The sequence below is a fragment of the Odocoileus virginianus genome, chromosome 17 (genome assembly GCF_023699985.2).
Source record: "Odocoileus virginianus isolate 20LAN1187 ecotype Illinois chromosome 17, Ovbor_1.2, whole genome shotgun sequence".
In the NCBI taxonomy this organism is placed as follows: domain Eukaryota; kingdom Metazoa; phylum Chordata; class Mammalia; order Artiodactyla; family Cervidae; genus Odocoileus; species Odocoileus virginianus.
Window position 1 is genome coordinate 36,263,840 of NC_069690.1, and position 27,341 is coordinate 36,291,180.

Consider the following 27,341-nt stretch of genomic DNA (forward strand, 5'->3'; position numbering starts at 1 on the left):
TTACTGATGGGCACATTGCTCTCCTGGTCCATGATGACTACTGCTTTCTTCATCAGAGCTATCATTATAGGCTTCACGCCTCTGACCACCTCCTGAGCCCTGAGTGCTATCAAATTCTTGAAGTGCTACCTCCTCTGTGTCTCCAATAATATTTGGAACATCTGGTCTAGATGGCAGAAGATCTTTTAATTCAGAAAGCTTGTCTAGGTTGACCCAGGAAACTGCACATCAAATTTTATGTAAAAATCACCTTTTTCAAAGGGATTATGATATTGTGGCATTCCTTCACCTTGAACTATAAGAACACATCCTGGTTCGATTACTTTGACAGGGCGGTATTTTACCACAATCTGAGGTCCATCAAGGTGCTTAAATGTGAACTGAAATGCATACAGAGCTTCAACAAGTCCTATCTTATATGTCATGTGAAAATCATTCCCATCTCTCTGGAACACCTCATGTTCTTTTTCTTGAAGCAAAAGAACAACGTCTCCTGGGTCCACTCCTGGGACCTGGTCTGCTTCCCCAGTAAATGTAATTCTCTGTCCATGTTTCATGCCTTTGTCTACGTGGACTTCAAGAATCTTGACTTCTTTAATCACCTTCTTCCCTTCACATTTTTTACAGCGGTCCTTTTCATTAATTACCTCTCCTTCTTCATTACAGTCAGAACACACAGACTGCATCTGCTGTACCATTCCTGGAGCCAGCTGTTTGATCATGACGTGTACACCTCGACCCCGACCAGCACTACACTTCTGAACAGCTCCAGATTTCTCACCTTGGCCACTGCATGCACTGCGGAGTGCATTCTTGCTAAGTTGTAGTTTGGCTGTCTTGCCATTACACAGGTCTTCTAAAAATACTTTGAGTGGATGCATCATGTCTTCTCTTCTGCCATTTCGACTTCTGCTCTGATTGACCATGAAGCCAAATAAACCTCCTCCAAAAATGTGAAGAGAAAATATCATCCATGCCACCACTTCCACCGCTACCTTCCCGAAAATCTTGTTCTCCATATCTGTCATATAGTTCGAGATTCTCACGATTTGATAGTACTTCATATGAAAAACTTATTTCTTTGAGTTTGTCACCAGCATTTGGATTCTTACCAGGGTGGTGTTCTTTGTCTAACTTTCTATATGCCTTCTTTAGTTCTTTCTCGCTGGTGCCAGGCGGGACGCCCTGGATGTACAGTTTCCGGTCGGCCACGTTCCCCTTGGCGGCCGCACAGGCAAGAAGGTGGAGAAGCAGGAGGGGCGAGGCCGGGCCCTAAGCAGCGGCGGCGTGGGTGGAGACAGCGAGCAGGCACGCCATATTTTATCTTCTTTGCAGATAATCACACTCAACTCCTTGACCAACGGGAGTATCAATTATTGCTGAAATCATTAAATAGTAGTGATGGGGGGACTGCAGTTCTTTGTTTCTCTCAGCAGTTCTTTATTAAAACTACTGGTGTACACAGAGAGACGAAAACAGGATTAAAACTGAATAACCCATTGGAATGCAGAGTTCCAAAGAATAGCAAAGAGAAATAAGAAAGCCTTCCTCAGTGATCAGTGCAAAGAAATAGAGGAAAACAATAGAATGGGAAAGACTAGAGATCTCTTCAAGAAAATCAGAGATACCAACGGAACATTTCATGCAAAGGTGGGCTCAATAAAGGACAGAAATGGTATGGACCCAACAGAACCAGAAGATATTAAGAAGAATGTGTGGCAAGAAAACACAGAACTATACAAAAAAGATCATCATGACCCAGATAATCACGATGGTGTGATCACTCACCTAGAGCCAGACACTCTGGAATATGAAGTCAAGTAGGCCTTAGGAAACATCACTAGGAACAAAGCTAGTGGAGGTGATGGAATTCTAGTTGAGCTATTTCAAATCCTAAAAGATGATGCTGTGAAAGTGCTGCACTCAATATGCCAGCAAATTTGGACAACTCAGCAGTGGCCACAGGACTGGAAAAGGTCAGTTTTCATTCCACTCCCAAAGAAAGGCAATACCAAAGAATGCTCAAACTACCACACATTTGCACTTTTCTCACACGCTAGCAAAGTAATGCTCAAAATTCTCCAAATCAGGCTTCAACAGTATGTGAACCATGAACTTCCAGATGTTCAAGCTAGATTTAGAAAAGGCAGAGGAACCAGAGATCAAATTGCCAACATCCATTGGATCGTCAAAAAAGCAAGAGCATTCCAGAAAAACATCTACTTCTGCTTTATTGACTATGCCAAAGCCTTTGACTGTGTGGATCACCACAAACTGGAAAATTCTTAAAGAGATGAGAATACCAGGCCGCCTGACCTGCCTCTTGAGAAATCTGTATGCATGTCAGGAAGCCACAGTTAGAACTGGACATGGAACAAAAGACTGGTTCCAAATAGAGAAAGGAGTATGTCAAGGCTATATATTTAACTTATATGCTTATTTAACCCTGCTTATTTAACTTATACGCAGAATACATCATGAGAAACACTCGGCTGGATGAAGCACAAGCTGGAATCAAGATTGCCGGGAGAAATATCAATAACCTCAGATATGCAGATGATACCACCCTTATGGCAGAAAGCAAAGAAGAACTAAAGACCTTCTTGATGACAGTGAAAGAGAAGAGTGAAAAGTTGGCTGAAAGCTCAACATTCAGAAAACTAAGATCATGGCATCTGGTCCCATCACTTCATGGCAAATAGATGGGGAAACAGTGGAAACAGTGACAGACTTTATTTTTGGGGGTTCTAAAATCACTGCAGATGGTGACTGCAGCCATGAAATAAAAAGAGGCTTGCTCCTTGGAAGAAAAGTTATGACCAACCTAGACAGCATATTAAAAAGCAGAGACATTACTTTGCCAACAAAGGTCCATCTAGTCAAAACTATGGTTTTTCCAGTAGTCATGTATGGATGTGAGAGTTGGACTTTAAAGAAAGCTGAGCACCAAAGAATTGATGCTTTTGAACTGTGGTGTTGGAGAAGACTCTTGAGAGTCCCTTGGACTGCAGGGAGATCCAACCAGTCCATCCTAAAGGAGATCAGTCCTGAGTGTTCACTGGAGGGACTAATGTTGAAGCTGAAACTCCAATACTTTGGCCACCTGATACAAAGAACTGACTCATTTGAAAAGACCCGGATGCTGGGAAAGATTGAGGGCAGGAGGAGAAGGGGATGACAGAGGATGAGATAGTTGGATGGCATCACCGACTCTATGGACATGAGTTTGAGCAAACTCTGGGAGATGGTGAAGGACAGGGAAGCCTGATGTGCTGCAGTCCATGGGGTCATAAAGATTTGGACACGACTGAGCGACTGAACTGACTGAACCCATATTGGGATCATGATTGTTGCTAATATCTCTGTTTTTTAATATGCTGTCTAGGTTGTTCATAGCTTTTCTTCCAAGGAGGAAGCATCTTAATTTCATGGCTGCAGTCACCATCTGCAGTGATTTTGGAACCCCCAAAAATTAAGTCTGTCACTGTTTCCACTGTTGCCCCATCTATTTGCCATGAAGTGATGGGACCAGATGCCATGATCTTAGTTTTCTGAATGTTGAGCTTTCAGCCAACCTTTTCACTCTCCTCTTTCACCTTCATCAAGAGGCTCTTTAGTTCCTATTCGCTTTCTGCCTTAAGGGTAGTGTCATCTACATATCTGAGGTTATTGATATTTCGCCCGGCAATCTTTTTTTTTTTTTAGTTTTTTTTCCATTTATTTTTATTAGTTGGAGGCTAATTACTTTACAATATTGTAGTGGTTTTTGCCATACATTGACATGAATCAGCCATGGATTTACATGTATTTCCCATCCCGATCCCCCCTCCCACCTCCTCCTCACCCCATCCCTCTGGGTCTTCCCAGTGCACCAGCCCCGAGCACTTGTCTCATGCATCCAGCCTGTCGCCTGGCAATCTTGATTCTAGCTTGTGTTTCATCCAGCCTGGCATTTTGCTTGATGTACTCTTCATGTAAGTTAAATAAGCAGGGTGACAATATATAGTCTTGACATAGTGCTTTCCCAATTTTGAACCAGTCCATTCTTCCATGTCTGGTTCTAACTGTTGCTTCTTGACCTGCATACAAGTTTCGCAAGGATCATGCTAGAGTTATTTTATAGGTCAAGTTAAGGCTTCATGAGCCTCTTCAGCTCTCACTTTCATCATTCCCATTATCAACACTGCTTGTTAGCTAAAGAAACAGAGGGAAAGGAATTTCAGTTAATTGGAGGCAACATTAAAGGAACCCAAGAGTGCTCCACACATGATAAGCTTGCAGAGAGTGTTCTGATGGGAGATCCAAGGCAAGCCAAACAAAAGGAGTATGGAGGAGGTGGGGTGTATTCTGAGGAATCAATAATCTGAAATGTACTACCAAGAAAAGACTAATTCCAGATTCTTCTTTTTTTTTTTTAATTCCAGATTCTTATAGCTTCAAATTCTCTTAAAATATAAGGATAGCTGGGAGGCAAGAAAATTATAAAAACTTATATTCTGAATGAGGTCACTAGTTTAAAGAATGAAAACGTATTGGGTTTTATGAGGGGATCTCAAAAAATGAGAAGAAGAGAAGAAAGAGAAAGCTGGGTGTTTAAGTCTCTTTCCATTTAGAATTGTGATACATATTCCTAATGTTCTTGGCCTTTCATATATCCTTGAGACCTGGTCTTACCTGGTTACATTTCCCTCCAAAACTTGGTACTCTTGTCTATTTTGACTTCTAATAAGCTCTTCCATTTGCCTGAATGATTTTCTACTCATTCTACATCTAGAAAACCTCATCTATCTTCTAAGATGCAGCTCAAATATTTCAAGGAAGACTTCCCACCATCCCTAGCCAGAGTGAATCTCTGTCCTTATCTTTTCTGCCCATGTCTTTTAATTCCACCACTGGGCCCTATCTTGTTCTTACGTCTGTTCATTTTTGTATCCTTAATACCTGAGGGGAAAGACATATCTTGTAAATAAATATGAAATATTGAAAAGATAAGTGAATGAATACAAGGGTAAAGATGAATAGATCGAACATCTGGCATAGGTGACATAATATTAACAACAGACAGATATAACAAATATGTTTAATTTTGAGTTTTCTCTCTTCTTCACGTAACATAGAAATCTTCAAGATATAAGTAACAATATCTTTAGCAAGGAGGGTATTTGTCTCACTAACTCACCTCTATGGCATCATTCAGTTCCAGGTGCTATATTTTAAGAGCATCTTAGACTCCCTGAATTGGAAGGGACCATGAAGATTATCTGGCCCAATCTCATTTTTCTGACAATGCTTTCATCAAGTGGTTGTCCAGCCTCTGATTGCAACTCACCCATCAGCGGAGTCAGGGAGCTAACAACTTCCTGACACAGTCAGTTTTCTCTTCAAACCTTATTTAACATGAGATTTGTTTTAGTGAACTTTCTCCCTTTGCTCCTAGGGCTAATCCTTCAGCTATCAGAAGACAGTCATAATGTCTTCCCTCCCTCAGTCTTCCCACTCCAGGTGAAGCTCTGTTATCCTTCAACAGCTCATTATATGACGCGACAATATCACCCAAGAAACCAGAGGAATATGCTTTGACCACACCGGGCGCAGAGTATAAACTGTTCTGCATGGTGCCACCAGCACAGAAGTCCGCTAGGACTGTAGCATTTTCCTTATGCTTGCAATCCTACCAGCTACTTATGGAGACGTGTTGAATATTCGCTTCTGTTTCAAGCTCTTTACACACAGTGTCTCACTTAATTCTTTCCCATTTTGTACATGATGAAACGGACTTGTAGAGGGTAAGTACTTGCCCAGAGTCACACTATGAGCACTGTATTTCTATTAAGACAGCTTGTGATTATTTTTTGTTTTGTTTTGTTGGCTTTTGGGGAGCAGTCATACCCAGAGTTAACTCCTACTGAAACATCTATTTTCTGCATATGTGATGACTTGGTCATTATTTTCACCTTCATAAAGCAATTAAGAAGTTTTTTTTTCCCCAAATTTTACTATACAAATTTTCAAATATTGAGAAAATATTGAAAGAATAATACAGTGAACACTGTACATCTACCACCTGAATCCAGTGGTTATCCTTTTGTCGGGTTGGTTTTATATAACTGTTTGTTTATACATCCATCTTTCCAGCCATGAATTTCAAAATAGGTTGCACTTCTCTCTTAAATATTTTAGTATGCATTTCTTAAGAATAAAGAATATTGTTCTATATAACCAATTGTCACACCTAAAAAAGTTAGCAATAATACCCAGTCCTTACAAACTCCTTTAACTTTCCCAATATCTTTTGCAAAAAATTGTGGTATAATACACATCACATAAAAGTTACAATTTTAATAACTTTTAAATGTACAGAGCACAAGTGTTAAGCACATGGGTGCAAACAATTCTAGAACTTTTTTCACCTCGAAAAACTGAAACTCTGTATCCATTAAATAATCACTCCCCATTCCCTTTTCCCCCAGCCCATGATAACCACAGTTCCATCATCTATCTCTATGAATTTGACTACTCTGGATACCTCATGTAAGTGAAATCATACAATGTTTGTCATTTTTATGACTGGCTTATTTTACTTAGCATAATGTCCTCAAAATTCATCCATGTTGTAGTGTGGGAAATATAGATTTTCCATCCTTTTTAAGGCTGAATTATATTCCATTGTGTTTATATCATATTTATTCATTCATTCACCTGTTGATGGACACTTGAGTTGCTTCTACCTTTATGCTATTTTGAATAGTGCTGCTATGAACATGAATGCGTAAGTATCTCTTCGAAGCCTTTATTTGAATTCTTTGGAGTATATACCCAGAAGTGGAATTGCTGGGTTGTATGATAATTCATGTAATTTTGAGGGGGACCTTTATACTGCTTTCCCAGCAGCTGCTCACTTCTTACCAACAGTGTGCAAGGGTTTAATTTCTTTACATCCTCACCAATGCTTCTTTTCTTTTCTTTCTTTCTTTCTCTTTCTCTTTGATGGTAGCTATTCTAATGGATGTGATGTGGTTTCTCATTGTGGTTTAAATTACTCTTCCGAAATGATTAGTGATGCTGGACATCCTTTCATGTGCTTATTGGCCATTTGCATATCTTCTTTAGAGAAATGTCTATTCAAGTCCTCTGTAATCAAGTTGTTTATTTTTTGTTGTTGAGTTGTAAGAGTTCTTTATACATTCTGGATATTAATCCCTTCTCAGATATAAGATTTCTAAATATTTTCTCCCTTTCTGTGGATTGCCTTTCGCTCTATTGATTATGTCCTTTGATGAAACAGTGACTTTTTGAATTCAAAATACCTTTGTTCTGACTAAACTTCATGTCTTTGCATGTTTTATCTCTACCTAGAATGTCCTTCTACCTTCTTCTGTTTGGATAATGCTATGCATCCTCTAATACTCAGCCCCGTTGTCGCTTCTTCCACCCCATCTGAGTTGGAAGTTTTACAACTGTATTCCTAGAGTATTCTCTGCAGGAGCCTCTATTATGGCTTTTAGTCTAGTGTGTTGTAGCCCTCTGATTACCTTGAAGGCAAAGACTACTTTGTTCATCTTTATTTTCCTAGTGCCTAGAACAGTGGCTCATAAACTCCTATTGAACTAGCAAATGTTATATTTAGTTGAACACTCTGAACTAGAGAGGTCAGAGGAAGTCACCAAGAATGGAGGAAAGTGATGATGATTAAAAAGCATGTGTGTGATATTTTACAATCATCAAATAATGAAGGCATGTGTTATTTCATTCCACCCAGCTTTATTGAGGTATGGTTGACAAAACTTGTATGTATTTAGGTTGTACAGTGTCATTTTTTTTTAAAGTACAATGTGATGATTTAATATACATATACATTGTGAAATTATTGCCACAATCAAGTTAATTAATACATCCATCACCTCACATAATTTTGTTTGTTTTCATTTTGTGGTGAGAACACTTAGTATCTACTCATTCCGCAAATACCAAATATACAAATATACACTATTATTAACTATGGACCTTTGTCAGCAAATTTAAATCTCTGCTTTTTAATATGCAGCTGAACTTTGTCATAGCTTTCCTTCCAAGGAGTAAGTGTCTTTTATTTTCATGGGGGCAGTCACCATCTGCAGTAATTTTGGAGCTCAAGGAAATAAAATCTGTCACTGCTTCCACTTTGCCATGAAGTGATCGGACTGGTTGCCATGATCTTAGTTTTTTTTAATGTTGAGTTTCAAGCCAGCTTTTTCACTCTCCTCTTTCACCCTCATCAAGAGACTCTTTAGTTCTTCTTCACTTTCTGCCATTAGGGTGGTATCATCTGTATATCTGAGGTTGTTGATATTTCCCCTGACAATCTTGATTCCAGCTTGTGATTCATCTAGCCAGGCATTTTGCAGGATATACTCTGCATATAGGGGTTTCCCAGGTGGCTCAGTGGGTAAACAATCTGCCTGCAATGCAGAAGGTACAGGAAATGTGAGTTCAATCCCTGAGTTGGAAAGTTCCCCTGAAGGTGGGCATGGTGACCCACTCCAGTATTCTTGCCTGGAGAATCCCATGGACAGAGGAGTCTGCTGCTGCTGCTGCCAAGTCACTTCAGCCGTGTCTGACTCTGTGCAACCCCATAGACGGTAGCCCACCAGGCAACCCCATCCCTGGGATTCTCCAGGCAAGAACACTGGAGTGGGTTGCCATTTCCGTCTCCAATGCATGAGAGTGAAAGTGAAAGTGAAGTCGCTCAGTCGTGTCAGACTCAGTGACACCATGGACTGCAGCCTACCAGGCTCCTCCATCCGTGGATTTTCCAGGCAAGAGTACTGGAGTGGGTTGCCATTGCCTTCTCTGACAGAGGAGCCTGGCAGACTACAAAGAATCGCAGAGTTGAACACGACTGAAGCAATTAAGCACACACTCATGCATGCACACTCTGCATATAAGTTAAATAAGCAAAATGACAATATACAGCCTTGTCATACTCCTTTCCCAATTTTGAACCACTCAGCTGTTCTATGTCCCATTCTAACTATTGCTTCTTGACCCCCATACATGTTTCTCAAGAGACAGGTAAGGTGGTCTTTTATTCCCATTTCCGTATAGTCAAAGCTATGGTTTTTCCAGTAGTCATGTACAGATGTGAGAGCTGGATCATAAAGAAGGCTGAGTGCAGAAGAATTGATGCTTTCGAGTTGTGGTGTTGGAGAAGACTCTTGGGAGCCCTTTGGACTGCAAAGAGATCAAACCAGTCAATCCTATAGGAAATCAATCCTGAATATATATTGGAAGGATTGATGCTGAAGCTGAAGCTCCAATACTTTGGCCACCTGATGTGAAGAGCTGACTTATTGGAAAAGACCCTGATGCTGGGAAGGATTGAAGGCAAAAGGAGCAAGGGCAGCAGAAGATGAGGTGGTTAGATAGCATCACTGACTCAATGGACATGAATGTGAACAGACTCCAGGAGATAGTGAAGGACAGGGGAGCCTGGTGTGCCGCAGTCCATGGGGTCACAAAGAGTCAGACACGACTTAGTGACTGAACAACAACAATACGATAATATATACTAGTTTCCCTGAACTTATTCATCTTTTTTTTAATTTATTTTTTCCATTTATTTTTAATAGTTGGAGGCTAATTACTTTACAATATTGTAGTGGTTTTTGTCATACATTGACATGAATTAGCCATGGATTTACACGTATTCCCCATCCCGATCCCCCCTCCTACCTCCCTCCCCTCCCCATCCCTCTGGGTCTTCCCAGTGCACCAGCCCCGAGCACTTGTCTCATGCATCCAACCTGGGCTGGTGATCTGTTTCACCCTTGATAATATACATGTTTCGATGCTGTTCTCTCAAAACATCCCACCCTCGCCTTCTCCCACAGAGTCCAAAAGTCTATTCTTTACATCTGTGTCTCTTTTTCTGTTTTGCATATAGGGTTATCACTATCATCTTTCTAAATTCCATATATATGTGTTAGTATACTGTATTGGTCTTTATCTTTCTGGCTTACTTCACTCTGTATAATGGGTTCCAGTTTCATCCATTTCATTAGAACTGATTAAAATGAATTCTTTTTAATGGTTGAGTAATATTCCATTGTGTAGATGTACCAGAACTTCCTTATCCATTGTCTGCTGATGGGCATCTAGGTTGCTTCCATGTCCTGGCTATTATAAACAGTGCTGCGATGAACATTGGGGTGCACGTGTCTCTTTGAACTTATTCATCTTATGACCAGAAGTTTGTACATTTTGACCCACATCTCCCCATAGCCTCTATATCTCAGTGCTTAGCAACCACTATTCTACTGTTTGTTTCTATGAGTTCAACTTTTTTAGATTCCACATATATGAGATCACACAACAATTGTCTTTCTGTGTCTGGTTTATTTCACTTAGCATAATGTCCTTCAGATTCATCCATGTTGTTGTAAATGGCACAATCTCTTTTTTAATGGCTAAGTAATATTCCTATGTGTGTCACATTTTCTTTCTCCATTCATCTGTCAGTGCATCCATATCTTGGCAGTGAAAGCATGGAGTCCTAACCACTGGACCACTAGGGAATTCCCAGCCTGTTTCCATATCTTGGCTATTGTAAATAATACTGCAACAAACATGAGGATGACGACATCTCTTCAACACATTGATTCCATTTCCTTTGGATGTATACCCAGAAGTGGGATTGCTAGATCATATAGTAGTTCTATTTTTACTTTTTTGAGAAACCTCAATACTTTTTTCCATAATGGTTGTCCAAATTTACATTCCCATCAGCATGTACAAGGGTTCCCTTGTCCACATCTTCACCAACACTAGTCATCTCTTATCTTACGGCATGCTGCGATTCATGGGGTCGCAAAGAGTCGGACACGACTGAGCGACTGAACTGAACTGAACTGATGTTAGCCATCTTAATCAATGTGAGGTGATATTTCACTGTGGTTTTGATTTACATATCTCTGATGATTAGTGCTGTTTAGCACCTTTTCATATACCTGTTGGCCATTTGTATGCCTTCTTTGAAAAAATGTCATCTCAGGTTCTTTTAATCCAGTAATTTTTCTTTTTTTGCTATGAGTTCTTTGTGTATTTTGGATATTAACTTCTTATCAGATATATGGTTTGCAAGTATCTTCTCTCAATCCATAGGTTGCCTTTTCATTTTGTTGATGGTTCACTTTGTTGTATGTTACTTTGCTTGTTTTTACTTTGACATAGTCCCATTTATTTATTTTTGCTCTTGTTGCCTGTGCTTTTGGTGTTATACCCCCAAAATTATTGCCAAAACCAATAGCAAGGAGTCTTCCCCCTATGTTTTCTTCTAGGAGTTATATGGTTTCAGATTTTACTTTTATTTTATTTTTGGCTGCACTGCATGGCATGCAAGATCTTAATTTCCTGAGCAGGGATCAAATCCATACCCCCTGCAGAGGAAGTATGGTCTTAACCACTGGACTGCCAGGAAAATCCCTCAGGTTTTACATTGAAATCTAATCCATTTTGAATTATTTTTTGCATATGTGTAAGATAGGCCCCAGTGCATTCTGTTGCATGTGGATATCCAATTTCCCCAACACTATTTGTTAAAGAGAATCCTTTTCTTGTATAAGTTATATATTCTTGATGCCCTTGTCAAAGATTAGTTGACCATATATGTGTAGATTTCTTTCTAGGCTCTGTATTCTGTTCCATTGGTCTATGTGTCTGTTTTTATGCCCGTATCATACTGTTCTGATTACTATAGTCTTACAGTACAGTTTGAAGTCAGAAAGTATTATGTCTCCAGGTTTGTTCTTCTTTCTCAAGATTGCCTTGACTAATCAGGGTCTTTTGTGGTTCCATATGAATTTTAGGGTTTATATTTTTATTTCTGTGAAAATGCCTTTGAAATTTTGATGGACTGCATTGAATCTGTAGATCATTTTGGGTAGTGTGAACATTTTAACAATATTAATTCTTCTAATTCATAAACATGAGATATCTTTCCATTTATTGGCATCTTTTTCAATTTCTTTCATCAGTGTCTGATAGTTTTCAGTGTACAAATATTTCACCTCCTTGTATTCTATTCTTCCTGGTGCTATTATAAATTGGACTATTTTCTTAATTTCCTTTTTGATAGTTCATTGTTAGTGTATAGAAATGAAACTGATTTTTTTATGTTAATTTTATATCCTGCAACTATACTGAATTCTTTCATTAGTACTAATAGTGTTTTAGTAGTGTCTTTAGGTATTTCTATACATAAGTTCCTGTCAACTACAATTAGAGAGAATTTAACTTCTTTTCTGATGTAGATGCCTTTTATTTTTCTTGCCTAACTGCTCCAGCTAGGTCTTCCAAGTGTAATACTGAATAGCGGTTGAGTGGGTATCTTTGTAATGTTTTTGACCTTAGAGGAAAAGGTGTCAACTTTTTATCACTGAGTGTGATGTTAGTGGATTTGTCATAGATGGCCTTCTTATGTTGAGGTACTTTATTCTATACTTAATTTGTGGAGAGTTTTGAATCATGAGAGGATTTTGAATTTTATTAAATGCCTTTTCTGCATCTATTAAGGTGATTATATGGTTTTTATCCTTTATTATGTTAATGCAGTACATCACATTTATTAATTTGCATATGTTGTCTCATGCTTGCAGGGATAAATCCTACTTGATCATAGTGTTTGATCCTTTTAATGTGCTGTTGAATTCATCTGCTAGTATTTTGTTGAGGGTTCTCGAATCTATGTTCATTAAGGATATTGGCTATAACTTTCTTTTCTTATAGTGTTCTTGTCGGGCCTTGGTATCAGGGTAATGCTGGCCTTGTAAAATGAGTTTGAAAGTGTTCTCTTCTCTTTAATTTTTTAGAAACATTTGAGAAGGATTGATGTTAGTTATTCTTTAAATGTTTGGTAGATTTATCAGTGAAGCCAACTGGTCCTCGGCTTCTCTTTATTAGGGATTCTTGATTACTGATCCCATCTCCTGACTCATTACTGGTCTATTTAGATTTTCTTTTTCTTTAATATTCAGTCTTGGTTGGTTGTATGTTTCTAGGAATTTATCCATTTCTTCAAGGTTATCCAACTTGTTGGCATATAATTGTTCACAGTAGTCTCTTATGATCCTTTGCATTTCTGTGGTATTATGTTATCTTATTTGATCCTCAGAACAGTAGGTAAAGTATATATATTTAATCTTCATTTTACAGAGGAAGGTGAACTTGTGAGAGGTTCATTGACTTTCTTACATAGACGAAAACTGGTGGAGCCAGGACTTGAACCCAGGCCTTTTCACTACCAGTTCATTGTTCTTTTCCTGTAATAGGGCATTGTTGAAGTAACTGAAAATGCTTAGCTTGGAGTAGAAAAGACTTAGAGCAGGTATTATAGACATTTTCAAAGATCTGAAAAAATATCACATGGGGTTCTTGAAAGGGCTTCCATTTATCCTATTTAACTCTTATGAGTGAGATTAGGAAGGTAATAGGAAGAACTTTTTGACAATAAAAGCTGTCCAAATTTGAACTGGACTTTCTAATTAACTTCCTATAACTTGGGATGTTAAAGCATCAGCATATGGCCATCTGAAAGGAAAGTTCTTGGATGGGAGCCTGGACCAGATGACCCTGAGATCTCTCAATGACTTTAAGATTCCCTTTCGGTCTTTCCCCGTATCTCTTGTGAACATTATGTCCTGGGAACATTTGCATGGCTGGCTTAACCACAACCACCAGTAAAGTTGGACATCACCCCTTTGTAGAAGACTGAGTTGTACCTTGCTCCCAGGAGCAAATAATGAAAACAATTCTGAACTGAAATAAATATAGATTGATTCTAATCAAGAAATGTGTTCCTTTCAGTGATGCTTAGGATCATAATACTAAGAAAGCCCTCATTCCAGTTGGAACCAAGAAATCAAGATCTCCAAAACTCAGAGGTATAATCAGATGGGAATGAGAGAAACAGGTGTATTAGCGACAGGCCAGAGGGGACTATTAAGCAAGAATTCCCCTCTTCTCCTGGAACCACTTTGAAAACTTGACCTTGAATTATTTCTGGAAGAAGGGAGAAGTCAGCAACCCGGGGAGTCAGAGTAGGAACCAAAGTCTTCGGATATAATCCAGTTGTCAAATGTCCTTCATGCTCCTCTGGCAGCATGGAGTCAGAGGTTTCCAGGAGACTGCTGATTGCTCGTGCAATCAGGTCATGAAGCCCTAACTGCTCAGCGCAGCACTGAGCTCCTGGGGGGAAAGGGTATTGGAAGAACATCGACGTCTTCACGTTCAGGGTTTAATAATCTGGACGCGTATTGCCATCACCCTTCTGTGACCCCTGACCTTCCTTTCAAGTCCCTGGCCCTCAGGTTCATTAAAAAAATCTGATCACTAGTGACCTGGGTCCCCCTGTAGCTGACACTGCCTCAGTCCTTTCATTTCTTCTCTGGCCCTGACATGCTTCAGGGATGCAAAACAGCTGGGGCTCAGTGGTGAGAAAATAACTTGCTGGAGAAATCTGTCTACAGCAAGGACTTCAGTGTGGAGCTAGGAGATGGGAAAAGGACAGCAGGAAATAAGAGGTTTTGCCCTGCTGAGCAGGAAAATATTGTTTTCATGGGCTACCAGGATGCAGAGGCTGGGGCAAAGATGAAATTCTCTACTAAGGAAAGAAAAATGAGAGAGAAATAGCATCTCTCCAGCTCTAACCAAAACAACTTCAGGGTCACCCTTTGGATCAGGGATCCCCCTCTGGTTTCCCATTGCAGCTTTAAATTCTGGACCTAAGACCTATCCCCAAATAGCTTTTGAAAGGATGATTTGGGTTATGTTCTTGACATGAAAAAAGCTTCTTTTTTCAACATGTAACTTTGAGGTCTTACCCACTGTCTCTGTAATTCTCATTCTGATCCTTAATGGAAATACAGCACTGGAGGCAGGACATAATTTGACATTTTCCAGGCCTTGACATTGAACAAGGACATATGGTATAAGAAGTGACTCTTGGTCCAACAGGATGTGTATACTGAGGGATGTACTTCTCCGAGTGTAGGGCTGGGACACATTGAGTGATCCCTGTTGCCTTAGTGACAGTGTTTGCAATGTGACCAGCTAGGCTCGGGGATGCAACCTAAGACTGCAGAGCAGGTCTTTGGCCTGACCTGGCCTGGCACTTAACACAACCTTAATAAATGTTTGCTGAGCACATACTCGGTGCCACCCCCAGTCAGAGATAGAGCTGTAACAACCAGTACTATTGGCATAGACTTCCTTTTACAAGGCCCTTTCACAGACATCTAATTTCCTCTATGCAAGAGCTCTTTGAAGTATGTATGGCAGGTCTAATTATTAACAACTTCATTTTACAGATGAAGAAACTGAGAATTAAATGAATTAAGTGACATGCCCAAAGTCAAACAGCTAATCAAGGAAGGAACAAGTTTTTAGACTCTAAATCCCATATTCCCTCTCCTATAAGAAAATAATCCACACTGAAGGCCAAAATAGCTAACTCAAAACAGACTATACCTGTGTAGGGGGTATGGATGATATAAGATTGGCCTTGATAGTTGTGAAGCTATGTATTATTGGGTAAATAGGAGTCCATTATATCCTTTTATTTATGTATATCTTATACACCAAGGTGTTATTTTATAACACCAAGGGGGTTTTGAAAGAATGAATGTGTGTTCTGTGTTGAAATTCTGCCCTTTCCAAACTGTTCTTAGATAATTTTCATTTTTCTATCTATGTTTTCTTCCAAAGGTAGAGACCTCATTACTGATAGTAGCTGCCATTTACTGAGTGTTATGTTGTATCACTCTGGTAGGTGCTTTCTTCATAAGTCTCACTGTTTAGTCCTCCTCACAACCACCCTACAACTAGTTACTACCATCCCCACTGCGCAGACAAGGAAACTGAAGCTTAGAGAGGTCGAATAACTTTCCAAGATCACAACGACCACTGGAGTAAATACCAGAGCGGAGACGTGAGCTCGAGCCTGACTGATCTGAGAGCCCTATTTTTGACTCCTATTTTTTACCTTCCAACCAGAGGGGGAACAACATCCTTCTCTTGGAGGCAATGCTCTCTGAAATGTGCTTTCCTTCTCAGCATTATACAAGAAACTCTGAACACGGAATTGTAGACCTTCTCATCCCCACTGCTGAATAAATACGACTTGTAAACAAAAAAGCTCTTTCATGCTCAGCCAGGCCAGGCTGTCCCCACCTCCCTGAGGGGATTCAAGCACTTCACTTTGTTTTGTAATCTCAGGTGGATGAAGCTGGTGTCGACCATCTGAGCGTAGGGGTCATGGCTATTTTTTTAGTTCCTGCAAACAAAACATCTATCAGAGAAGTGAGGAGGCAGGTGGAGGACTGGAAGAGGGGACAACTGCCTTCAAAAGGTATTTAGGTTCCATGTCTTTTCGTGGATTCCCAGAGAAGCAGCTCTTGGCAGGCAAGGTCTTTACCCCTGGTTGGACTGGACAAGGTTAAAGGACCCCAAAATCAGCATAGCTGGGATGACCTCATCTCAAGTCCTGCCTGATTTCAGTGAATCCAGTACTAACTAAGCTTCTGTCCTCTAGCAGCAGCCTTCTCCCACTGGTGAGAAGAGCCTTGGGCTATCATCTGGTGTGGTATCAAATATTTAGCTGGAGAACTTTCGGAACGCTTCAGGGATGCAGGGAACTGTTTAGATATCAGATTCTCTCCTGCCAGGTCAAGCGAACCCCCTGTTGACGAATGGCTGGATTTCCTCAAGCATCTCTCCCAGCAGCCAGTTATCTTATGTGCCCTTTAACTGGCTGTCCAGCTGAGAGGCCCCAGGCTTGCAGAAGCTGTTCTTCTAATCCCCATCTCAGGCTCAAGCTGCTCCAGTGGGCGATGGAAGATTGTTTATAAAAGTTGAAGGCTCACGGCCTTGCACCTGGTTTCTGTCTGGCCCACGCTGATGGGGATGAAGGATCCTTAATTTATCTCAGCCTCTCTTCTCAGGCAGCTCCTGCTGTCATGGCAAGCTAGGGCTGGTGTTTCACTCCCTGATAAGCAACCTTCTGAGGGGCTGGGGAGAGCCACTTACAGGCCTCACATACATACCTCTCTCGAGACCCCCACCCTAGTCCAAAGGGCAACAGGGCTAGATGGGGCAGGGGCTTCTGAGGGTTTAAATAGAAGGTCAAGTGGGTCCTGATTCCAGCTATCTGGTGGCAGGGCATTTTGCTCTTTATTTACAGATTGTGGAAAGAGTTAGCTAAATAACCCATTTGCCCTTTTTTTACTTCCAGGAGAATAAGAGAGCAAGGACATCTGCTGGGCAAAGAACAGCAGGGATGACCCTGTTATGTGAAGGCTGGGGACAAAGTAGAGAAAGACCCACTGGGACAGACAACACTCAGGAAGGAAGGATGAAATTTAGTGTGAAGAGTGCAGAAGCCTCCTCCCTAGAAGCCCCTAAAGACAGAGAGGCATTCACGATAATAATTAACATTTATGGGGTGCTTACTATGTGCCCAATCCCTGCGCTAAGCACTTGATCTCATTTAAAACCCAAGAGGTAAATACTCTTATTACATCCATTTAACATATGAGGAAATAGAGGCTTAGAGAGATTAAGTATACAGCCAGTAAAAAGAGCTGAGATTTAAACACAGGAGAGTTCGTTCCAAGGTCCCAAGCTCTCAATGACCATGCTGCAGTTGAGAGACACTCTGTGGGCAGCTGACTCTGAGAGTATGGAGTTACGTGGCCACTGACATGTGTTTAGGAACGTGGCTGCCTGGTTATACACGGTGACGACCCTGGTACTTGCACCTGGGGTGAAAAAGTAACCCAGCTGGTGGGTTAGAGAAAGCAGGTCGCAAAGAGTAAGTGTGAATTGGTCCCTCAAGGAAGAAGAATTTGGGGAAGGGGACAGTGGGGCTCCTGACAGCTTTGGGGGTTTTGAAGAGGCAGAATTCCCATTAAAAACAACTGCTTCCTTTTGACTTGGAGAAATCCATTTACTGCCTCCTACGCTCCTGGTAAAAGTCAATAACCCTTTGGACATGGATTCTGATAGTAGACAGTGGTAGTACTCTTTGGATAGAACCAGAAGTTAATCATCTCAGTTTCTGAGTCAATTCCAAATAGCTGAATAATGCACTTGCCTTCTAGGAGGGTGTTCTCTCCCTGCTGGGTAAGTGTTTGGAGTTGTCAGACAGGTCGGCACTTTCCTCTGCATTGGAGGAACTGGGTCTGGCCAAAGGATCTTCTTTCTGTTCACAGACTGGACCTTTCGGCCCCCACAGATGCACCTGTTGTCCTGATGATCTTGGAGAACCAGGGAAGAGGGAGAGGATGGTGCAGTATGATCGTCCCTGGCTATCAAACAACCCTGTTGTGGGGTTTGGAGCATCTTTTCTCTCAAAGATGGTTGTAATATTGGCAGCTGAGTGGAGAAGAGGACTGAAAGCCTGAGGTAAAGTTTTCAGCCCCAGGAAGGGCTGATCCAGGACTCAGGATATGTTCCATTTTTTATTCCACCACTGAGCGGCTGTGGGGCATTAAGAAAGAGGCCTCACAATTCCTGGACCTCCTCTTCTGAAACACAGAAATTTGTCCCATTCTGTTATTAGAATGTGTCAAGGACGAGTGGGACCACTTAAAATAGGTGTCCGCTACATTCAAGGCAAGGTGGCTTTGACAAAGCCATGTCTCTGTTGTCCTTCTACCTCCTTCGGCTGAGGTCTGGGCTTTCTTCTTTTTTGGAGCAGCCAAATCATCTCCCAGGACCTTACTGTCTGGGGGCAGAAAGTATTGACTGAAGGCTTCAAGCTTCATTCCTGCAATTGCAGCTCCTATCTGAGCCCTTGAGGACAGACAGTTGGAGACAAGGGGAGATTGGGGTGGGGTAGGCAGGGGATGCTCTGTTTCACACTCTTCCAACCTGACACCACCAGGACTGGGATGGTGACAAGACCTGGACTCAGCGTGCAGAGAAGCTGAGCCCTGCAGACAAGAAGCAGATAGACTGCACCAGGCCCCTTAATGAACCCAGCACCAGCTTCAGATAAACTGTCACCACTTACCCCTCCCAGGCCTCCCTTCTCCAGGAAATGCTCACTGCTTTGCGTCAGCAGTGGGCTTGCAGGAGCAGGGGCCCTAGTGCCTGTGGCTCTCCAGAGAAGTTCTGGAGTCGAGACTTTCGGGAACTCTCATTAGACATGTATTTGATTTCCGTTAGCTCCAGCTGAATCCAACTCTCCAGGCCCAAAGAGGAGATGGAAATTAGCAACTGTTGTGAAAATACATGTAAAAACCACCAAGGGAATGTTAATTTTAAAATGTGTATTCCAGGACCTAAAGAACATATTTGCAGACAAGTTCTTTAAAGAGGTAATTAAGGTAAAATGAGGCCATTAGAGTGGGCCCCAATTCAATATGGCTAGTGTCCTCATATGAAGAGGCGATTAGAACTTGAGAAGACCATGTGAAGACAAGGAGATGACAGCATTTACAAGCCAACAAGAGAGACTGTAGAGGAAAGAAATCCTGCCAACATCTTGATCTTTGATTTCTACTCTCCTGAATTTCAGAACATAAATTTCTGTTGTTTAAGCAAACAAAAAACAATGTGTTTTGCTTTCTTGTGTTTTTTTTTTTTACTACTCTTTACATTTCTCTTTTGAATCATAAATTCTTTCTAGCCATAGAAGAGGTATGTACATTACAAGCAGGTAAATTCTGTTTAGAAATGTTGAGAACTCCATCCCAGAGAAGCTGGGTGATAGCAAAGATAAGACTAAAATCTGAAAGTCTTGCTTCTCATCAGGAATATTTCATTACAATATTTGCTGCAATAATTGCCCAATTTTATGCTTTGTTTTGGCCTTTGCAGACGTGGCCATGCAGGTTCTGAGAAATGCATCATCTCTTTGTAGGTAACTGGGACAAGCAGACTCAAGCTCATTTCTTCTCTGTTGCACGCTACTAGGATAACCCTTTGTAGTTTCTCAGCCTTGAGACCAAAGAAAGAACCTAAGAACAGTGACAGAAACATCAATAGTTTATTGGATAGGGGAACCTTACCCAAAGGGTCCTGGAGTGATTGACACCCTATCATGTGTGGGCTCCTAGGGTAGAAGGAGGCTACCATTTATAAGGGGAATCAACATCAGGTGGGCTCATTAGTTACCAAGGGGTAATTAAGCCTTGTAACTAAGAGAATTGGATAGTCATATGAGTGAAGAAGGAACTGGTCAAACAGGGGATGCACAAACAGCAAGAAAACAGCCGTCTGGAATGACCTAACCATATACCACATGCACTTACAGGAGTTATATAGATGTTAACCAAATATTAAACTCCCTAAGAGTGTGAGCAAATGATCATTCTTATTAGGGAAATGGAGAGGCATTTTTTGAAGGCATTTGAAAGAGAGGTAGATGTTTCTCTTTTTTTGTTTATTGAGTATAGTTGATTTATAATATTGTATTAGTTTCATGTATACAGCAAAGTGATTCAGATTCTTTTCCATTATAGGTTATTAAAAGATATTGAATATAGTTCCCTGTGCTATACAGTAGGTCCCTGTTGTTTTTCTGTTTTATATAGGGTAGTGTGTATCTGTTAATCCCAAACTCCCTCTCCTGCTTTTTCCATTGGTGAAACCATAAGTTTTTTTCTGTGTCTGTGAGTCTGTTTCTGTTTTGTGATTAAGTTCATTTGTGTTATTTTTTTAGATTCTACATATAAGTAATACCGTTTGTCCTCTGACTTACTAAGATAATCTCTAGGACCATCCATATTGCTGCAAGTGGCATTACTTCATTTTAATATTCCATTGTTTATACACACACACACACACACACACACACACACCCCACATCTTTATCCATTTATCTATCAGTGGACATTCAATTTGTTTCTATGTCTTGGATATTGTAAATAGTGCTACAGTAAACATTGGAGTGCAGGTATCTTCACAAGTTAGAGTTTCTGTCTTTTCCAGACATATACCCAGGAGTAGGATTGCTGAATTATATGGCAAGTCTATTTTTAGCTTTTTAAGGAATCTCCATATTGTTTTCCATAGAGGCTGCACCAATTTATATTCTCACCAACGGTGTAGCAGGATTCCCTTTTGGCTACCCCCACTAAAGCATGTATTATTTGTAGACTTTTTGATGCTAGCCATTCTGACTGGTGTGAGGTGATACAAGAGGTAGATATTTCTCATCTGGAACAATGTCAATGACTGTGAGCACATTGAGATGACTTCTAAAGGGTCTCTGAACACCAGGATAAGGTCCAAGCCCACAACTGGGGAAGCTATGAGGTCTCTAACCTCAAGAATATCTGTTCCAACAGTTTCAAAAGATTCGATGAGAATTTGGCAGGAGATAGTTGCAATCTGTAGGATATGATTTAACAGGATGAAGGACATCCTGATTTTCATTTCAGTGTTTTATATCCAGAGTAAATATTTTTAACTGAAGGGGATAGAAGAATCCCACTTTTTTTTTGACCCAGCTGCTAAGTTTGGATGGATTCTTATTATCCTCTAATGGTTTCACCTAAGTAAGCAAAGACACGTCATAAATTTCTTGTTACCCACACAGTGACTGTCTACCTCAGTTCTATTCACTTAGTAGGGCTCTATTGATTTCTGAATGAGTTTTGGATGTTTACTTAGTTGGAGATGTTCCTCGGTGCCATCCTTTCCATTTGATTAGCAAACAGTCCAGTCTTCCCTTGTAGCTCACTCGATAAAGAATCTTCTGCAATGCAGGAGACCAGGGTTTGATTCCTAGGTCGGGAAGGTCCCCTGGAGAAGGAAATGGCAACCCACTCCAGTATTCTTGCCTGGAGGATCCCATGGACAGAGAAACCTGGAGGGTTACAGTCCATGGGGTCACAAGAGTCGGACATGACTTAGTGACTGAACCACCACCACCAGTAAACAGTCCATAGCGTTTTACCCAAAGTGTGATTTGGATCAGCCTCAATAGCAACACCTGGGAGCCTATTAAAAGTGCAGAATCTCAGGCCTACCCAGATCCACTGACTCTGAGTCTGTAATTTAACAAGATCACCACAAGAATCACATGCCCATTAAAGTTTGAGAAGCACTGATCCATATTGCATGATCTCATCTGATATTCTCTTCTATCTATGAGGTAGGCAGGACAACTACTTTTATTTTCACTACATATCAATGAAAATTGAAACTCAGAGGTCAAGAAACTTGCCCATGCTCAAGAAAAAAAAAAAAAGAAAAGAAACTTGCCCATGCTCATACAACTAAATGCAGGGTTTGGAATTTGGACTGAAGTCTTTTAATTTTTTAAATTTATTTATTTGGCTGAGCCAGGTCTAAGTTGTGGCATGCAGTATCTTTAGTTGCAGCACGTGGACTCTAGGTCCCTGACCCAAGGATCAAACCCAGGGTCCCCTGCATTGCGAGTGGCAACTGGGCAACCAGGGATGTCCCTGCACCCAAGGGTTTTTGATTCCACATCCCAAGCTCTGTCTACCAGGCCAGAATTCAGAAGAAGGAGAGATAAGCAGCTAACTCAGTACAAATGAAATGTCCTGCGACCTAGCCCCTTTGTGCTCCTGTTTTTCTGACATGTAAGATGCTCTCTGAAAGAGGGAGAGCTGTGGTATTGAGCTCAGTTCTTTCTTCAGTCCCTTTTTCCCCAGTTATGTAAGAGCATCTCTAACCTGAGCCAACTGCTTCAGAAGGGCAGGCTGTTAGCAATAATTGCCAGCACCTGTCACAGTGCCTGGCATTTAGTATGCACTCAACAAATGTTTGTTGAGTCAAATAGAATTACCCAGCATTAGTGCAAGCTCTCAACTGTTGATTACCAAGGTATACCGGTAAAGTAGTGTTCCAGGTTTTGGTGACTCTTCTCTCTAGTCTTAGAGTAACATTCAAATTACAAGTCCTCCTGGCAGGAATTAGGGACACCATCTTCTCAACCTGAAGGGCAGATTTTAAAAAGAAATTCCATTGTCTGTGCCTATCTGCCCTCTGGATAGGGTCCAAGCCAGGATCTGGGAAGGCCTGGAGTTGTTGAGGGCAGAATTTACATGCTCACACTGGAGAACAGGCTCTGCTGCATTTTCTTTGACTGGGAGCTTGGAAAGTGTGGGAAAAGTCAAGAGCACTGGCAGAGCCAAGTTTGAAGCCAGGGGTCAGCAGAAAGAGATTACTGGGTGACAGTTACTGAGATCTGCTTGTAAACATTGGCTAGTGTTTGAGGCTTTCTCTGAGATTGTTGACAATGGGAAAAAGCTAAAGTTAACCACATAGGGGATTTCAGTGCATCTAAACCAACACAGGGCTGAGTTAGAAATGCCTAGCTTTCTTTGCTTGCTTCTCCAAGGGAGCAGAAATGAAGCAAAGCTCTGAGGAGGGTTGAATTATTATATCATAAAATATTTTCTGAAGATCTGAGCTATGAAGATGGACCTCAGTAGTAAATTTGACAGCTGTTCCACTTCTTGTACTTTAGCACTTCACACCAAAGCATAAGTGAAAGAAATGTGCTGTCTTTTCCAAGGAAGGTGTCAACGCTCCCCTCTGTGAACAGGGCATGTATTTGGGGGTTCTTCTACCTGGGTATGGCTAGTTGTGCTGCCCCATTCACATGTTCTCACCCAGCCTTCTTGGTGTTTGGTGAAATCTGTGGGCCATAAGACAGATAGCCTATAACTCTGTCTTCCTTTGAGCATGCCAGATCCTTAGATATAGAGCAAGTGAGCCCCAGATGCAACAAGATGCAATGTGGCCTTTGATCACAGAAAGATTAGAGAGGCTTGGTTCATCTTTGTCCAACTTCCTTAGTAGCCAGCATTATGACTATTTTGCTTCCACATCACAGTCTGGGGAGGAGGAGATTCAGCTCTTCTGATGTGTGGGGGCAGAAAGTCCTCCTAGCCCGCCTTTGTCCCTACCCTGCTCAACTTGTTTTGGCTAGGCAATGTGCAGCCTTAGGATTGTCTACAAGCTAGATCAGAGAGAAAGGCAATACCAGCTTCAGAGTATATCTATTTCTAGCTTCAAGGAGTTGTTCTCAGAGATGTGTAACTCCATGACTCTTGCCTTTAATTTACTGCTTTGTTTGTCTCATAGCATTGTTGGGAGGCAGATAGCTTTCTTTCCCTTCCTGCTATTCTCCTCACCAAAATCTTCTACTCCAGCCTCTTTGCTGGTTGATTCATTCATACAAGTATGGATGTGTAGAATGCTATGGAGGCATGGGAGATAATCAACCACTTCTTCTTGGCCACCCTCAATGTCCCATCCTCAGACTTCCATCACAGCATTTACCGTATTTTATTACATTTATTTGGTATGTGTTCATGTATCTCTCCTTAAAAGACAGTGAACATTTTGAGGAAAGGAGTCCCATTTGTCTTTATGCTAACCATCTAGCCCAGATGTCTGGCACATGGAAATATTTAGTAGAGTTGATTAAATTGGATGAACAAGGAGAGTTGAAAGGAGAAGATGAGTCAACCAGAGAGATCCAAGTCTCCAAAAGAAAAACAGTAGATCTAAGTTCTTCCGAGTAAACTGGGCCTGGAGTCAACTTCGAAATGGTTCTGGGATTAGAGATTTGATCTCTTCAATCTTGACATTGCTACAGCTTCAGTGTAGTTACTGTGCTATTGATAGCGTCACAGAGATATTTGTCAGGACTGAGGACAGCTTTTAAAATATCATCATTTTGAGTGCCACAAAGGACATTTATCAGTGATTTAGCATCGCTTAGAGACTGTTGCAACAATAAATTTTGTTATTTGACCTGTAAAATTATTGATATACATATTAATGTTCACTTTTTGTGTGTATTCTTAAACAGAACTACAAAATGTCTAAGGTGAAAAGTCTGTAGAAGGAGTTCACCCCTTTTTTTGACAAGGGAGGAATTGAAACTCAGAAACTGAGCAAGCACACATCACCAGCTAAGGGAAGAGGTGGGATTAGAACCAAAGCCTTTTAAATAATGATACAATGCTGTGAAACTGAAGAAGATAGCAGTGACTATGCAAGAGCTTTACTGCTGTCTTATTCAGGGAACTGGAGCATTTCTCTGGCTTTCTCTCCCCAAAACCCCATCCCCCACCCCTATTGCTAACAGTTATTGAGCATTTACTATATTCCAGGCACTTTGGCATCCTCTCACTTAAACTTCACTATAACCCTGTGAGGTAACCCCAATAAAATAATAATCACAGTGATCATTCTTCTCATTTTATAGAAGAGGCACAAGAAGTTAAACTTGCCCAAGATCATATAATTAGTAAGTGGCAGAGCTGGAATTTTAGCTCGATATGTCCCCTAGCAGAATCCATGTTCTTAACTACAGTATTTTCATAGCTTTACTCAGATTTAAGCAATATTCCACCATGGAGAACTGAGCACCCTTGCTGAAAAAGGAAATCCATCTCATCAATGAAGTACCAGTCCTCATCCTATTTTGTACACATCCCCACTATAGCTGTTTGTAATGCTTTGTTTTTATGTTCATCTCTTCCATTAGAGGGCTTCCCTGGTAGCTCAGTGGTAAAGAATCTGCCTGCCAGTGCAGGAGACACAAGAGATGCAGGTTCGATCCCTGGGTTGGGAAGATCCCCTGGAGAAGGAAATAGTAACCCACTCCAGTGTTCCTGGTGGAATAAACCCATGGACAGAGGAGCCTGGTGGGCTACAGTCCATGGGGTTGCAAAGAGTTGGACACGATTGAGCATGCACACATTCTTAATTTAGAATAGAAGACAAAGGGGATGTATCTCTTATATTTCCAGCACCTACTGCAGTGTCTGGCACAGAGATGATGGCTGATAAATGCTGAATAGAGATCTGATAGAGCTCATAGGATTATCCAGCACTAGCATGACAATTCAGAGCCCCTGAGTTGGGGACCTGACCCACCACATCTGTCCTTTCTGCTTAGTTTCCTTGTCAGAGAAAGAGCAGCCTCTTTCATGTCTTACAAAACAGAAGTGTCAGTAGCTAATCTTCCAATCTCTGAAGCTTAGTGTCTGGCCGTTTCTCCTTTTCTGGGTGCATTCTGGCAGTCCAGATAGCGCCCTCCCAGTGAGGATGGGCTCTACAAACCCAGGGGCTGTGGTGCCTGGACTACCAGTAGGCAGAGTGTTCCACATGGGAAGCTGCCTTTGTTCTCCAGTGTAACAGCAGACCCTTTATTAGGCGAAGGCTATGCAGGTGGAGGGCTCCCCAGGTGGTGCTAGTGGTAAAGAACCCGCCTGCCAATGAAGGAGACATAAGAGAGGCTGGTTCCCCAGGTTGGATGCATGAGACAAGTGCTCGGGCCTGGTGCACTGGGAAGACCCAGAGGGAGCAGGTAGAGAGGGAGGTGGGAGGTGGGATCGGGATGGGGAATACATGTAAATCCATGGCTGATTCATGTCAGTGTATGACAAAACCCACTACAATATTGTAAAGTGGTTGGCCTCCAACTAATAAAAATAAATGAAAAAAAATGTTTCTTTTGATATAATACAGCCTTGTAAATCAACCATACTTCAATAAATTTTTTTTAAAATTACAAAAAAAAAAAAAAAGAGAGAGAGAGAGAGAGAGAGGCTGGTTCCATCCATTGGGAAGATCCCCTGGAGGAGGGCATGGCAACTCACTCCAGTCTTGCCTAGAGGATCCCGTGGTCAGAGGAGCCTGGTGGGCCACAGCCCATAGGGTCGCAGAGTCGGACATGATTGCAGTGACAGAGCACATGCAGGTGGAGGAGGGCAGTGGCCATATGGTGCCCTTCTCACTACTTTGGTGTCTGGAGCCAGAAATCCCTCCCTCTCCTTGGTGGCTTGGTTGCACTTCCCCAAGCTGTGGATGACCTGAGTTTGGCAGCACTGGTCTCATAAGAAGATTATTGGGGCTTGTTGCCTACCGAAGGCTGACCTGCATGTTTTGACCCAAGGCCAGTTTCCCCAGATCCATGTTTTCAAACTGGGAGAAGGGGACACACCAGTGACCCTGATGTCTGACCTGAGATCCCACAATGTCTGACTTGAAACCTCCACGTGGGAAAGCATCACCTCCACTGTGCTGTTTGCAGCTTCTGGTCACAGCTCCACAGGCTCAGCATCTGACTCCCCACACCCATTCCCTCTTCCCGAGGACTGAACTGACCTGACCCAGGCCTGACTAGGGGGCGCCTCACCTTCCATTTCTTTGCCCTTAGTGGCCAAGGAGTCCCAAGCTCCCATAGAAAGACGGACTGTTGGCCACAAGCCTTCTGCAAGAATGTGCTCTCCGGGGGCAAGGACAGGAACCTTCTGCCCGGCGGAGTCCCCGGGAGAAGTGCGGACCGTCACTGGAGGAAGAAGCAGCAT

General features: G+C 41.6%; 1 pseudogene; it reads right to left on the reverse strand.

The window, feature by feature from the left end:
- On the reverse strand, nt 1-27,341 carry LOC110123066 (dnaJ homolog subfamily A member 2 pseudogene; annotated as a pseudogene).